Source organism: Bidens hawaiensis, unplaced genomic scaffold, assembly GCF_021521415.1.
Source record: "Bidens hawaiensis isolate Kalapana, Puna unplaced genomic scaffold, B.hawaiensis_p1.1 tig00004124_1, whole genome shotgun sequence".
NCBI lineage: Eukaryota > Viridiplantae > Streptophyta > Magnoliopsida > Asterales > Asteraceae > Bidens > Bidens hawaiensis.
This window is the reverse complement of record NW_027491244.1, coordinates 300713-313694: the sequence shown is the minus strand read 5'-3', so window position 1 is coordinate 313694 and position 12982 is coordinate 300713. Positions and strand designations below refer to the sequence as shown.

The following is a 12982-nucleotide window of genomic DNA, read 5'->3' as shown; positions in this document are numbered from 1 at the left end:
TTGCCAACTACATATATATCATACACAAAATACATAAATTACAAAACACAAAATACACAAATGACTCAAGTTACACAAACTATAAAAGTTAAAAATCCCCTAAAAATAAAGCTCATTTCAAAATTACCAAATTTCATATTATAGTTGAAAAACAAACCTCAATTTTTTATTGATCCAACCAAACAATCAATTAATAAGCAAAAAATTAAACCTCAATTTCATAAGACCAACAAAAAAATATTTTCAAAATACAAAAGGTCAAAAACAAAAGATATGGTTTAGAAAATTAAATTCTCACATAGACGATAATTAATTTAATAAATCAAATTAGAATTCAAATCAAATAAATAAACTCTAAATCGAATTAATCAATATTAAACCGTACTCGAATTCAAGCAAGATAAAAAATACTCAAATAATTTGATCCTTTATTCGATTCGATGAACACTCGTAACTGGTTATATTGCTGGATTTCTTGTCGATCGTCGCTAACACCTCTGGACATTTTACATGCCGTAAATCCGGTTATAAGCAAACAACCAAAAATAATATATAAAAGTTCATTCATAAAAATATTCAATTAAATTACAAGAATTAAAATATAAAATTCATTTATATATAAACAATATGTAAATACTTTAAAAAAACTAGATCTTAAGCCTACAAGAATTAATCCACTAATCGGTGTTCAACTAATGACTGAAATACTTGCTACGTAAAACAAAATAATTTAAATATATATTCTTGTATATCAAGAAGTTAGATTAAAGTTATAATAAAAATAAAAAATTCATTGTTAGATGAAATTAGAAAAAGAAATTAATAATTTTAAACAAAAGTTAATATTTACAATTTTAATTAAAATCAAATTATAAATATTAAAATTGAAGAGAAAGATAGATAGATAGATAGATAGATATTGATGTAAGAAAAAAAATGATAGATGTAATAGGGAAAAAGAGAGAAATGAGATGGTAAATTACCATCTTGTCTTTTTATTATTTAATTATGTAAATGTTGTTCTAAAATCTGAGCTTTTTTAACCATAGTGGAGGTGTAGTTAAAAAACTGTCATAATCGCCACTTAAAGGTATATACGTGGCATACATGTGTTTTTTAAAAAGACGTGTTTTTTATGTTTTGTCTAACCGTGGCATATAGCTCTATATGTGGTATATGTATTTTTTTTAAACACGTTTTTTGTCTTTCTATGTTAAATGTTTATTTTAGTTTTAATTTAATTTTATTTATTTTGATCATTGTTTTCTATTTTGTGGTTTTATTAAAAAAAGATTTTTTGTCGATTTTCTTTATCAAGAATTATAAAAATTATAACAAAGCAATGTAAATAAATGATATATATATATACACGCAACCATTACAACAAGTTTGTAAAAATAATAACAAAATGTAGAAATCTATTTAAATGGCAGCGTCACGAGCGTGCTAACAGTCGATGCTTAAATCTTAAATAAATATGTGACGATAAAAAACACAAAAAATCACCACCACGTTCTGACCATGAAGCGAGCACATCGAGCATTATTATAAAATAAAAAACACAAAACCAACAACGTTACAACATTACAACAAGTTTGTATAAATAGTAACAACAGAAATGTATATAAATGACAGCGTCATCAGCGTGTTAGCAGACGATTAAATCTTAGGATTTACATGACACAAAAAACCACTACCATGTTCTGACCATGTAGCGAACACACTAGGCGTCAGGCACGACCGCGAGAACGACGATGGACCGGGATTCAGATGTAGGTTTGATACCGACGACGGCGACGATGACATTCATGATACTGCCATTAAGATAGATTTCTGTTATTATTTGTATAAACTCATTGTAATGGTTGGGTGTGTGTGTGTGTGTGTATCGTTTATTTATATTGTTTCATCATAATTTTTATAATTGTTGATAAAGAAAATCAACAAAAAAAAATCTTTTTTGAAGAAACAATAATTAAAATAAATAAAATTAAATTAAAAGTAAAATATAATTAAACAAAAAAAACGTTTTTTAGAAAATATCATTATATGACACGGACAGAACTATCCATGTCATATAATGGGGTGTGGGGTGTAAGACCCTTAAATCTAGTCCATATATATAGTTCTTATGTTACACAAAAATATCACTGATCGAATAAGTTTAATGTTATTTATGTGTAATTAAAAACCATAATTTAAAAAATACACGAATTAATAGAATTCTAAAGACAAATATGATAAAGGTGTGATGGCCTGTTAAACTCATTCTACTTACCGACTATTTCTATTTTTTTTAACCATGCGAGTATACTAGTTTATTCAAAATTATGAAGAAACTGAGAATTATAACCATCTTGAATATGTTTAAATTTCTTATTTGATTATGTCTAAATAAAAATGTATTAATGAGAAAAATATGATAATAGAATAATAGAGATAAATATATAAACTCTTTTTTTATAAAAATATAAGAAGATTAAAAGGTAACAATGAAGAAAGAGTGTGTGCTAGATTTAACTATGAGAGAGTAAAATGTGTAGAAGACCTTATTACTATTTATTATTTTTAATAAATTGATGATGTGGTTAAATATGGTTCACAAAATTGGTTCTCAAGTTCTTAAAACTCAAATGTTTATCAAATGAAATCATATATATATATATAGAGAGAGAGAGAGAGGGAGAGAGATAAATGATCAAATACAATAATCATTTATCGTACATTATGTACGCAAGACTGTGGAAGGTCGATTTCAATTAGCAATATAGGGTTCTCAAATCAGAATAGCGAGCAACTATAATGGCGAGCTGGTCTTCGTCCACCGCTGCTCCCATCGATTCCATCCACCTTCACCATCAGTGTTCAGCAATCCGTCACCATCCAACAATTCCGTCCACTGTCGCGACCATCGACGGTACCGTCGTGAACATCATGTTCTTCTGTCACGAGTTGTTCACATGTCAATTAATCAAATTGACCAAGTGAAATCGAAATTGTTAAACCTAATTGTTCAGTTAATCTTGAAATTGATTCAATTAATCATCAATTTGAAGCTTCAATCGATCAATATTTAGTTTTGAGTGATGGGTTTTAATCTTGAATGTATCGGGATTTAAGCCTGAACGTTTAAGTTTTTTTTTTCTAGAACGTTTAAGATTTTTGCCTAAACGTTTAAATGTTTAACCTTGAATGTTTTAGGGTTGGATTTTGGCTTGAACGTTTAGTGTTTTTAACCTTGAACGTATTTCGTGTACGTAATGTACGTTAGGTGATATTGTACGTTAAATCATCCATATATATATATATATATATATATATATATATATATATATATATATAATTGACAACTTTGGTGCCGCTAAGCCCTTATTGGGCTAAGTGACGGCACCAAAGTGGTCTACATAATTTTTGTTTTTTTTTTCAAATTTAATATTTAAACGGTTATTCATCTTAACACACCGATGAAACGCCTGGGATTGACAACGTTAGGTTTTATTGACGCTCGGGTTTTACTGATCTTTTTGCTTACTTCAGGTATCGTAACAAACGTAACTGAAATCGACCGAATTCGCATCGATTCACCATCGCAACGCCCAGGATCACTTAGGTTTTACCAACCCCGAGTTTTACCGGCTCGTTGTTGCTACGCCCGATACCGACAACGCTCAGGTTTTACCGATCGAACAAATATCATTTTTTTATATTTTAGGGCTATATATGTTAATCAGCTGAACCCACAGTAATGCACAACCACAACGTGACATAAACATATTCGACTTATTTGGATCGTTATCTAACATTTCCAGCGTAACATATCGGGTAAAAGAAAACTAGTTATACAATAAAAGTCCAACCAACATCCAAAAACTCTCCAATATAAATAAATATTAGATAGCAAAACCTTTTTATTAATAACATATTTTTTTTTATTTAATATTTCAAAGTCTTCCAATGCATATCTCCACTCGGCAACTAGATCTTTTCAAGTCACAATCGATTATCGAAAGGGCATCATCAAATTTACTTTTTATTAAAAAAAAGAACTTAAAATAGACGTGTTCTTACACTAACGACTAATGAAACAAAACAAACAAAACCGATCAATCAAGTTCATAAAAATAGCAATATTAACAATTACAAGTTTACAACAAAAGAAAAAACCACAAGCCAACAAAACACTCTTTTTGAACTTTATGTAAGAAACAAACCCAAAACGTATATTACATATATACAGGCAATAGCCATATTCTAGTCCAGTTAAGGGTCACCCTGGTGCACTCGCCAAAAATAGACTCGAACTTGATAATTTAGTACTAGACCATCCTTTAAACGCATGGGGGGGGGGGGGGGGTCCTTGTTTGCCCTTGCGTGGTGTGTATGGGTGGGGCGCCCTCTTAAAGGACGCCTTTGAAAAAGAAAGCGAAAGAAAGATGGAGTTGATCAACCCGAACAGCCAAAAGGACTGTCATGATGCCCGTCCTCCCTATGTGTTTGCATTGGGCTTAGATAGCATAATTGAAGGGTCATCGGATACAGGCTCCGGCAACATCAATGCTCGTAACCCGGGCCGAAGTTCACGATCAAAAACTTCTTCGTATTCCACCCAATCCCCGGCTTTCTTTTTAACTTCCACTAACCGTATATTCGGTGTTAATTCAAATATCTCAGCGCCAATGGTCAGCGGACCCTTCACACCCTCCCTAGACCCTTCCAAACTAACCCGGAAATCCTTTTTCCGGACTTTGAAACTAACCACTTTCGCAATCTCTTCAAGTTTTGAAATTATGTTTGGAACCGATGCACTTGACACAAACCGTGACTCCTCGCCACCATCCTCGAACAGCCCCGTTAAACTAAACCCACGAGAGAACGAAATCAAGTCAAACGCATTCAAACTTGCCGGTCTAGGCATGGCAGTGAGCCGCTTTCGGTTCACACCTTCCGTTGGTGAATCCTTCGCAGAATAATCCGAAGAATAATCAATATCATCACCTTCAAGTTCACCATCTTTCACACTAAACAACTGATCATCTTCAAAATAAAACTTAATATGCCTAAACCCCTTCTTAAACCACCGGTTTTCCATGATCTCGGGTATGGTTATTCGAGTTTCTGGATTCGTGTGAAGCACACGTTTAAGCAACCGGATTAACTCGGGCGAGAACCACCGAGGACAACGAAACTCCCCTTTGTAAATCTTTTTATACATAACCATAACATTATGATCATTAAACGGTAGGTAACCAGCCATCAAGACAAATAATATCACCCCACAAGACCAAACATCAACCTTAGCAGCTTCATACCCTTTCCTGCCTAAAACCTCGGGTGCAACATACGCAGGCGTCCCGCAAAACGTGTGAAACAAGCCATCGCCTCGAATTTGATCGGATATCGCACTAAGCCCGAAATCGGACACCTTCAGATTGCCATCTTCGTCTAATAAAATATTTTCAGGCTTTAAGTCTCTATGAAAAACACCACGAGCATGACAAAACCCTACAGCAGAAATGAGTTGTTGGAAATAATTTCTAGCTGTTTCTTCTTTTAATCTACCTTTAGCAACTTTATTGAACAATTCACCCCCTTTAACATATTCCATAACGAAAAATATTTTGGTTTTGGTTGCCATTACCTCGAAGAGTTGCACGATGTTCGGGTGGCGAACGCGTCTGAGAATCGAGATCTCGCGTTTAATATGAGAGATTAGACCCCCTTTCATGATCTGTTCTTTGTCTATGACTTTAATGGCAACAAATTCATTAGTTTTAACATTCCTAGCGAGGTATACTTTGGAGAAACTGCCTTGACCTAGAAGTTTTCCGATCTCGTAGCGGCCTAGCAGGAGTTCTTGGCCTTCTTTTCGGGTGGTTCTCGGTGAGTTTGCCGCCATGACAAGGATGGTTTTGATTGCTGATGATGTTTGTGAGGTGTGTAGAAACAAGCTAGGTTTGTTTGGTTGTATACTAGAAGATGAAGATGTGTTGTGATGTGATGATATATACTTTATATAAAAAAGTATACTTCGTGATATCCAACGAATGTCCTACATGTATTGTTGTTGGACTAAATCAAGAAAAATTTATATATTCATGGGTGTCGATTTATTGGCCGTTTAAATTAGTAATGGAAAGTCCACTAAAATAGTAAAATGACCAAGAAGACCATCAATTATATGAAAATGGACATACAATATCATTTGATTTTCTTTTATGGCCAAATTTTGTATGTCCCTCTAAACTAAAATTACATAAATTATATGCTCGAGCATTTTACATTGTGATAAAAACTTGCGAGAGTAGCGTAGTGGATATGGGTGGTTACCCATAATTGGGTCAAGGAGCTACTGGATCTTCCGAGTAAACATAAAAGCAATAAGGTGGAGTGTGAGACTATACAAGCAATTTCGTATATTACTTGTTGGTGAATTTGAAGAACGAGAAGTGATAAAATTTTCAAGAATGTGCTGATATCGATAAGCAAAGTGGTAAATGACATTAAAGCGGCATCATTTCTTTGGGTGAAGTATAGGAGTCAAAGATCGAGCTTGGATTGGAATCATTGGTGAATGCCTAACTTTGAAATTTTTTATTTAGTTTGTTGTTTCGGTTTTATAGGTTTGTAAGCTTATGTTTTTTTAGGCTTTGTGTTATTTTTTTATTTCTTTTTCTTGAACGGCAAATTTCAAAAAAAAAAAACTAGCGGAAAACTAGTAAAAAACCCAAAACAAACAGTCAACAAAGACAAAAGGCGTAAAGAAAAACATCAAAACAAACTACTACAAAACAAAAAGTACTCAGGATCAATGTAGGGCTTTAAACCTTCTTCTTCTATAGTCTTGCGAACAAGATCTTCCATGCTCTCGAGGTTCTTCCCCAAGTCACGAGCCAACCTAATCGTAGCATGTGCTCTTTTTTTCTCTTTTCTCTTAATGATATCAGCTTTTAGAGATTCATCCCCAAGTCACGAGCCAACTTAATCGTAACATTTGTTTTTTTTATCTTTTTTCTTTATTGATATCAGCCTTCAAAAAGAAAAAAAAAAAAAACCCTATGATAGGACAAATATACTAATAGAAAAAAAAACGCTGAAGTTAAAATTTGACACGTATATTTTGGTCACTAGTCATGATATATATTTACTGCTGACCTTACTACACATCTTTTGGGACCACTAATACTCTAATAGAACAAATGGGCCGTTGAATAGGGGCAATAGATAAATTCGTCGTTTTAACAAAATACTTTAAATTACAATAATATTTATAACTTTTCAACGACAATAACTACAATTGCAATATATTATGTTTTTCTTATTTCTTTTCTTTTTTTTTCGTTTGCCTTTAAATTTGATAATCGAAGTAAAAAACACATGCTTACTTAGAATGAGTTTAATACGTCAAATTATAATTTAGCAAAAACCATATATTGATCTAAAAGACCCTATATACGTTGAATTACTAGTTTAGTTTTAAATTTAAGTTTAGCACAAGCTCAAAGGTTGGATATGACTGTTGTGATCGAGAAGAACACATATGTTATCCAAGCCTTAAGACTACGTTCGATTTCATGTTATACAAAACCATACTCAATTGGTTCACAACTGAGTTCAAATTCGAACGTGTTCTTATGCTTAGGCCTTACTCAACCATGCTATTGTAGTTAAAAGAAGACGAGCGGCATATGTCGAAGTAGATGAGGCGGGCCACAAAGGTGGTGTGCGATCTTTAGTATCAAGACAACAACATGTTTTTTTCTCTTTCATAGAATGACTTTAGAATTTTAGATGCACATGTTTTACAAAGGGTGATATATTTATTTAAACCAAATTAAGATAATATGTAATATCATGAAAAAGACAATAAATTTTAACCAAAAAAAATGAACTTAAATACGGGTTTGTTTTGATGCACTTAGGGTTTAAAAAAGAGTTATCTTGAAACATAATATAATATCCTGATTTGCATGGATTTATGTATATTGTTATTTATGTTTGATGATTTTGAGTCATTGGTTATGGGTAATTATAGTTAGATTAAGATTACTAATGTGGATGTGAAATTGATCATAAGATCACTAAATTACGAAAATCTGTGCTTCAGCAAGCACAATTACTCGTTAAGTGAACTTAATGCATTCAAAGTTCAAATTACATAAGGCATTTTCAAGTGAAATGTACACCTAAGAATTTTTTGATAAGTATGTCTCAAGTGTACAATTTTCCAATGTGTTATACATTCGATAAATTATTATTGCATTTAAGCTTATACGCTTATTTAAATCATCATACTAATCCTAGTTCCTATATATGAGTGTGTGATTAAGGCTTGCAAGCAAGCTTATCTGTTTTTTTTGTGATGGTTTATTTTTTTAAGAGCATAGTTTGAAATTTTAGGTGGTGAAAGATGCTTTGTTGCAAATATTTAAGTATTATTCCAAGTGTGACGTGACTATTTTAGTTAAACTTGATCATTTTATAATTATTTAGTTTTGTCTTTTTGAAAAGTATAAGGGCGACAACTTATACCTACAAATGGAACAATCGAGTGGTCCAACACGTTGCATACAATGGATGATATTACGTGTACTAGTGTCATCACTAAGCTAGGAAACGTGAACCAAGTGGTTGACTTCATAATCGAACCTCGTGATGACTACCGTAAGCAAAGGTTCAAAAAAACGTGATTACACTTTATTATTTTTTCAATTTCAACGCAAACAGGTAGAACTAGTTTACAATAAGCAAGGAGAGTCTAATCAGGTTGCTGTTAACTCGGGCTCGAGCTTATAATAAGTTATAAAAGGACGAGCTAAGTTGGCGCAACTCGGCTCGTTATACTAATTCGGAAATTGAGCCCGTACTCTACTCAAGTCAGCTAGCGGTTCATTTATTTTGGATGTTACTACTCTCAACTGTCATCTTATCATGGATTAACACTTTTCCAAGTGACCTATCTATATTATAAGCGGCTATTTAACGGGTCATCTAATTGCGTGAATTTAAAATAATTTGACACTAATTTTTGTTAAATACTTGAATTCGAATAATTAAAAGAAATTTGTGTTATTGCAATTTATTAAAAGCTATTAGTTTATCACTAAACATGCACTAACCAAGTTGACATAACTTAATGTACATTTTTTTGAGTACCAATCGATATTTAATTCAATATATAAACTTTGAGTAAGAGTTACGTATTATTTAGATCTAGATTCAAATAAAACCTTAATGTATGACAATTGATATCCTATCACCTATGAACAATTCCAAGGAACATGGATTAACGCTTCAAAACGACCCTTAAATATTTAAAATTATTTATATACTAATACGTATTCACAAGTTTAAATGTTTGATTACTAATTTTTTTTTTCGAATGTAAACTTTTATAAACACAAACACCAAATGACAACACAACATGCATGGGTTACCTCGACAAGCCGGATGGCAGCCGCAAAAGGCTAAAACTACATGAAGTCAAAATTTACACCAATCCAACCAAGCTAAATATCTATGCTTGGATCTAAACTTGTACCAAAGAAAACCACTAGCTTTTATATCTCCTATAATGTTTTTTCAAGATAATCTCCTTTCCTTCAAACATTCTTTCGTTTCTCGTCTTTCATAATCTCCAACAAGCGATTGTGATTATCCCATGAAACACCTCATTTTTATTAGCTCCAAGATTGACGTCTTATGAAGCTCTAAAAGATCTCTAACCGAGAAGACCAAAAAAGGATGAACTTTGCACCAACAACTTATATGCTACCATACCACCCCGTCGAGACTCCGCACCCTGTCATGATAGGGTCCACTGTCTTCACCCCTGAATCACATAAAGGAGACACATTATGTAACCTGGATATTCCTTCGAACAAGGGCGCTGCGAGTTGGAAGCCATCCAATTCTGCTATCGGCATGTGGATGTTGCACTTGTTCGGAGCCCATTTGCACCATTTCATAATGTAATTATTTTCAACGGTTTTGTTTTTCACGATTAACCTTTTTACCGAGCCAACGGAGAATGCGCCATCCTCTTTCCCTAACCATTCCACCGATCCAGCTCGTTAACCCAACCAACCGCGTTCATAAGCTGGATGCATTTCTCCCACTCCTCAAGTTCCAAAACACTATTTGGCCTTCTTTTCCAGCACCAATTCCAACCGGAAGTACATCCTGACCTCAATAACCTTTCTTTGACTTTGCACCTTTTATGATTTTCCAATTTGAAAATAGATAGGGAAAATTTCCATAAGACTCTGGTTATCCACCCAGTTATCCATCCAGAAAAACTCGATTGCTGCCCATCTCTAATTGTCCCTGTGATCAAATTAACCAATTTGCATCCTTCCCACTTGAGTATATTTATCGTATTAGCAATGTTAGCCCAAACACCCGAATTCTCTTTTTTTGACCGAAACCACCTCACGGTCATTGAGATGATAATGGATAGAATAACCCTTTTCCACAACCCTGACTCCCCCGTTTTGTATCTCCAAACCCAATTTGAAAGCAAAGCGTTGTTAACATCTTTAATTCTTGAAATCCCTAACCCACCCTTATCTTTCGGTAACGCCACCCTCTCCCAAGCCACCCAATGGATTTTTTTAGACTCGCTCGATCCTCACCACAAAAATTTCTTCATAATCCCTTCAAGGTTCTCCACCACTTTGCACAGAATCTTGAATAAAGGCAAATAATACACTGGTAAACTTTCTAGCACCGCTTTTGTCACACCCCGACCAAAGGCGGCGGAACATGCCGGGGTGTAACGTATTGATTGGACAGTAGCTCAAAAGACATTAATTAAAGCGACAATAATTATTTAATTTCATTAACATTAAAACAAGTACACAAATTCAATAAACAGAACAAGTACATCATGTTTTGTATTTTGAACAATATCCTAAGGTAAAACTATTATCTTCAATCTTGACCAATGTAAATTAGTTATACATGTAGCATGTATAAAAATAGAGTTTGTCAACACGAATGTTGGTGATAATACATAGGTTTTAGTTGAGATATATATATATATATATATATATATATATATATATATATATATATATATATATATATATATATAGATAAAAACCACAATTCATATGTAAATGATGAGTATTACAATTCTTATGAAAATGTAAACAACTAATAGATGTGGACCGGTTCTTATTGATACGAAATCAAAGTACTTGGGTAAATGTATGATCATACTAGATGACGATAGATGAGGAAGAGATATCAACCACCAAACATAAATAAAAATTAAGCACATAAAGCATTATCATAGAGCATGCAATAATCACACATAAACATATATTGAATTGTGTTTTGAATAGATGTGGAAATAAAACATAAGTAAGCTTGAATATGGTATACATGCTACCCCCAAAATATAAAAGATGAAAAAAGGGGTATGTAAACTCACCTTAGAGAATAAGCAACCGAATAATATACGTTAAGAATGGTAGGAGAATAAGCGTCGCGCTCGAGAGGTAGCAAAGTCAAATCCTAACAAGTGTAATAACGGAAATACTACAAATTAACAAATGGACTAAGAGAAAAACGAGAGATGAACTGGTATCGAGAGTATAACATATTTTATTTAAAGTTTATAATTAATAAAGATTACTTATAAATTAATATTGCATAAAATATAATTGTTTATAAAATATTCGTACTTCTATAATTAAAGCGGTAACAATATTTTCTATAATTAAAGCGGTAACAATATTTATAAAAATACCATTTGTTTGTAAATTACTTAGCCAAATTATAAAATAATATTATATACCTTAATTTATGTATTCTAAATAAACAACATCTTTTTAAATGTTCATTACAAAAACTCTTATAAATTTTTAATAACTATTTTACATATATATATATATATATATATATATTGGGGTGAGATCTAGAGAGAACTAGCAAAGAATTATTTTTAACTATTTTTAAAAAATTATTTTGTGATTTTTTTCTTTCCTCCTTCTAATAAGATGATATTGTTCCTAAAAAAACAAAAAAAAAACGTCGATGTAATGCGTATGTGCATTAATGTGTATTGTATATATAAAATAGTGTTTTATATGATTCAACACAAATACATTATACAATACACACTATTGAATATATGCAAATACGACACTAATAGTTGTATGCAAAATACATTATTGCATATATGTAATACAACACTAATGCACGTATGCACTATATCGATTTTTTTTGTATATAATATAAAACTATTGCAAATATACAATACAAACAACTATATATATGCTATTCAACACTATTTCAAATATCAAAATGCACACTATGCACATATGCATTATAAAAAAGTCGATGTATTGCATATATGCATTACAACGTTAAATTTTTTTATTTCTTAGATTTTTTATTTTTATATTTTTTGTGGTGAAGAATAGCAACATATAAGAAGGATGAAAGAAAAAAAATTGTAAATGTTTTTAAAATTAAATTAAAAATACTTCATTATTTGTTCTCTAGTTCTCTCCATAAAATGGAGTTTTTCTCATGATCCTCTCCATATATATATATACACATAGATATATGTATATATATCTAGTTTTAACCGAGATTCAGAAAACAACGAGTTAATATGATGGTTTTAATAAAATATAAATTATTTATCATTTATTAAGGTTTTAAATCATTGCAATTTATTATTTTAAGAACATACAAAAAAAAGAAGGCAAAACGGGGTGGCAGGGGGTCGAACCCGTGACCTCCACCCCCTAATATCCATGAGCAACCAGCAGGCCAACCATGGAGACGTGCATCTTAACCCAGATTCAAAACTTACTAAACACAAACTGTTTACCCATAACTATTTATATGAACCTTAAACCTGATTTGATTAAATCTGTTACAATTAATCAAAACGAGGTTAGGGGTTTTGATCCTTATGAAATCGCGATCTAAACCATACCTTTAATTACGTTATACGAAGAGCATAAGG

At 32.2% G+C, this 12982-nt stretch overlaps 1 pseudogene; it reads right to left on the bottom strand.

Annotated features, from left to right (window-relative positions):
- Positions 1-4239: 4239 nt before the first annotated feature.
- Positions 4240-6620, bottom strand: LOC143625590 (CBL-interacting serine/threonine-protein kinase 12 pseudogene; annotated as a pseudogene).
- Positions 6621-12982: the final 6362 nt, after the last annotated feature.